Raw genomic sequence first — 4,226 nt, 5'->3', positions numbered from 1 at the left:
AGAAATTAATAGCCCTCCGGTTGGTCGAAAAAAGATCCAATCGAACCACGATAAAACTATAGCTTGACAATGAAATGTCTACACTTATTTCAGTACTCTTTGATCCTTATATACTCTAAGAATTGTGCCAATATTTCAACAAAAGAAAAAAAAAATATTGTGGGAATGTATAGTGTTGGAATATTGTCCAACACAATATGTAGAATTTGGATATTATTCAAATAGACATGCATCCACAATAGGGTGGGCCCTGGTCAAAAGTAAGCAATACCTCCCTTCAGGTCGCCAAATTGTGGGCCAAATCTAGGAGCCTGTCTATAAATTTTTTACCGATTAAATGTTTTTAACGCCGCCCAACACTTGACTAACATAAGAGCGCCCACATTCAAGATGCACTGGCCTTATTCTTTTGGTTATTTCTGAACAGATGGGCCTCACGAACTTTTCAAACTTTTTGAACGTACTACCTCTAGCCTTTTGAGTTTTGACACATGTTTGTTTTTGATAAGTACTCTATGTGCATCTCTCGCTCCACTCCATCTCCGTTTCCTATCTCTCGTTTCTCCGTAGGTCGCTATTTCTCACCCAATTCATCTCACCAATCCCCTTCATCTCTCTACATTTTTACCTTTTTTTTTTTGAGTTAATTCCTATATGGCCCCCTACTTTGTGACCAGCTTCTTTTATGGCCCCCTTTTTTTTCGTAAATTCAAATATGGCCCCCTATTTTTATGTAAATGGCGTAAATAACCTTCCTAATTTCTAAAATAAAATATTAAAAACATATTTATTTCCACCTCACCTCTCTCTCTCTCCACCTAACCTCCCTCTCTCTCTCTCCACCTCACATTGTCTTCTCCGACTAAGTTCGCCGGCCGGGAAATTTTCCGACCGGCGACCTTAAAAAAAAAAAAAAACTCTCTTCTCTCTGTCATGAGTTTAGTTGAAATATGAGAGATGACATTGAGACATTCTCGAACCTTATCTCTCACATAGAGATACTTGATCATGATATATTTGCTTCTCTTAGACAGATTATCAGTCTCCACAAACCTTACAACAACAGCGTTATCACAATATATTTTCATCGGTCGATGAACGGAATCTACTATAGACAACTCGCTAATAAAGTTCTTTAACCATACAACATGTTGGGTAGCCTCGAAACAAGCAACATATTCTGCTTCCATGGTTGACGACGTAATTAGTGATTGCTTTGCATTCCTCCAAGATATTGCACCTCCCGCAAGCATAAAAATATATCCTGAAGTAAATTTCAGACTATCTCGGCAACCATCAAAGTCTGAATCAGTGTATCCACAAGCTTCCAAGACACCAGAATTTCTATACACGAGCATGTAATCCTTTGTTCCTTGAAGGTATCTAAAAACCTTCTTAACTGCCTTCCAGTGAATTACTCCAGGATTCTTTTGAAACCTTCCAAACATTCCGACTATAAAACCAATGTCAGGTCTGGTACAAATCATCACATATATCAAACTGCCAACCGCTGATGCATATTTAATAGGATTAACCTATCGCTTTTCAATCTCATTTTTCGGGCATTGTTGTTGGCTGAACCATCTCCCTTCACAACTGGCACATATTCTGGTGCACAATCTTCCATTCCAAATCTCTTTAGAATTTTATCAATATAAGCTCTCTGAGATAAACACAATACTCCAGCATCTCTATCCCTTTGAATTTTAATTCCAAGAACATATGAAGCATCCCCCAAATCCTTCATGTCAAAGCTTTTCGATAAGAAATGCTTGGTTTCATGCAACAAATGGATGTCATTGCTGGCTAAAAGAATATCGTCCACATAAAGTAGTAATAAGATGAATCGACTCCCACTGATCTTGAGGTATGTACATCTATCCATTGGATTTTCTTAAATCCAAAATTTGTAATTACTTTATCAAACTTCAAGTACCACTACCTTGAGGCTCGCTTAACCCGTAGATCAATTTTTTCAGTTTACATGCCAAGTGGTCTTTGCCCTTTTCTATAAATCCATCAGCCTGCTCTATATAAATATCTTCATTTAGATCTCCATTAACAAAAGTTGTTTTGACGTCCATTTGATGAAGTTCTAGATTAAAATGTGCTACCAATGCCATTATTACTCTGAGGGAATCTTTCTTTGAAATTGGAGAGAATGTTTCTGAATAATCAATTCCCTCCCTTTGATTGTATCCCTTGGCCACTATCCGAGCTTTGTACCTTTTTATATTTCCTTCTGCATCTCGTTTTGTTTTGAATACCCACTTGCACCAAACCATCTTAGCACCCTCTGGTAATGGTTTAAGTTCCCAAACATCATTCTTATTCATGGATTTAAGTTCTTCTTTATGGCTTCCTTCCATTCTTTCGAATGACTACCATTCATAGCTTCTGAAAAACTTGATGGATCATCTATATCAAGAATATCTCGTGTTACCAAATAGGTCTGATAATCATCAGATATTGCTGATCTTTTTGATCTACTCGATCTCCTCAATGGTACAGGATCATCAACAGGAGCTGCTATTTGTTCCGGCTCATTAGGTTCAGGTGCCACTTGGTCCAGCTCATCAGGTTCAGGTACGACAACTTCCATTGGTATAGCTTCATCGCTATGTGGGAGATCAATTAAGACACCTGGTAAAACACCAATGGAGTTATCTATAACTTCTTCAAAATTTGAACTTTGATGATTCGAACTACTACTGTTTTGCTCAAGCTCCAAGAACTTAGCATTATGCGTCTCTGCAATCTGTGTTGTCCTTGTAGGGTAATAAAACCTGAAACCCTTGGATCTCTCTGGATATCCAATAAAACGACATGTAAAAGTTCGTGGATCTAATTTTCGAATATATGGGTTATAAAGCTTTGCCTGTGTTGGACAACCCCAAACTCGTAAATGATTCAAACTTGGTTTTCTTCCAGTCCAAAGTTCAAATGGAGTTTTCGGCACAGCTTTATTAGGAACTCTATTAAGTATGTAAAATGCAGTTTTCAATGCCTCCCCCCAAAAACTTTCCGGTAAATTAGAGTGACTCATCATACTTCTAACCATATTTTGATATGTTCTATTCCTCCTTTCGGCAACTCCATTTTGCTCTGGTGTACCAGGAGTTGTATACTGAGGAACGATTCCCTTTTTTCGAAGGTATTCAACGAAGTTTCCATGATTCACACCATCTTGATCTGATCTTCCATAATACTCTCCACCACAATCAGAACGTACAACTTTGATCTTTCGATCTAATTGTTTTTCCACTTCCACGTGATAAAGCTTAAACGTTTTCAGTGCCTCGTGCTTATGATGAATAAGGTATATATATGCATACCTAGAGAAATCATCGATAAAAGAGATAAAGTAACGTTGATCTCCACGAGATGGAGTTGGGAAAGGTCCATATATATCTGTGTGGATTAATTCCAGAGGACCAGAACTTCTAGTAGGAGTGAGTTTCCTATGTTTTGTCATTTTTCCTTTGATACAATCAATACAAGTATGAAAATCACCGAAGTCCAGTGCACCAAGCACTCCTTCAGCGACTAGCTTTTGAAGGCGTTCTTTAGAGATATATCCTAGTCTTTTATGCCATATGTTCACGGACATTTCCTTGCCCATCATATTTGAGAGAAGTTAACTTACTCAAATGACTGTACTGTAAAGCCTTGGTTGACCCAACAAACTGTTTTTCAATCTCTCTCATTAATTCTTTTGCAGTGTTCTTATTTGGGATACCTCCCCGAATAACATCACCTAGAGAAGACTTGATAATCATAATTGACATCCTATTAGCCTTTTCCCACTTTGAATACTTCAACTTATCAGAATCTGAAGACACGTCAGTGGGAACATCAGGCATTTCCTGAGTGAAAGCAATGTCATACTCCATCACACCCAAAACAATTTCGAGCTGAGATTTCCATTTGGTAAAGTTTGTACCATTGAGTGGCTCAATTCCAGTCAAATGACGCTGAATGATTGTTCCGCCTATAATTATTTTACCAAATATTAAATATAAGTATCAATGTAACAACAAAATCAGTTTTCATATATTTAAATTTTATTTTTCAATCATTAACAATTTAATTCGGTCTCGGGGTTAAGCCGAATTTATCAGCGTGTTAAAAATGACTATGTTATAATTTATCACTCTGCAGGACAACAAATGCATCTTTAGAGCACACCTTTAGGCAGTACAATTTTATTGCAATTGTCTCCCTAA

General features: G+C 37.3%; 1 pseudogene; it reads right to left on the bottom strand.

Moving 5' to 3' along the window:
• Window positions 1–2,332: 2,332 nt before the first annotated feature.
• LOC147548900 (uncharacterized) lies at window positions 2,333–3,995 on the bottom strand (annotated as a pseudogene).
• Window positions 3,996–4,226: the final 231 nt, after the last annotated feature.

Source organism: Eschscholzia californica, unplaced genomic scaffold (genome assembly GCF_041429995.1).
Source record: "Eschscholzia californica isolate CP2 unplaced genomic scaffold, dmEscCali1.0.p SCAF_3, whole genome shotgun sequence".
NCBI classification, from domain to species: Eukaryota; Viridiplantae; Streptophyta; class Magnoliopsida; order Ranunculales; family Papaveraceae; genus Eschscholzia; species Eschscholzia californica.
This window is presented reverse-complemented; position numbering and strand designations above follow the sequence as displayed.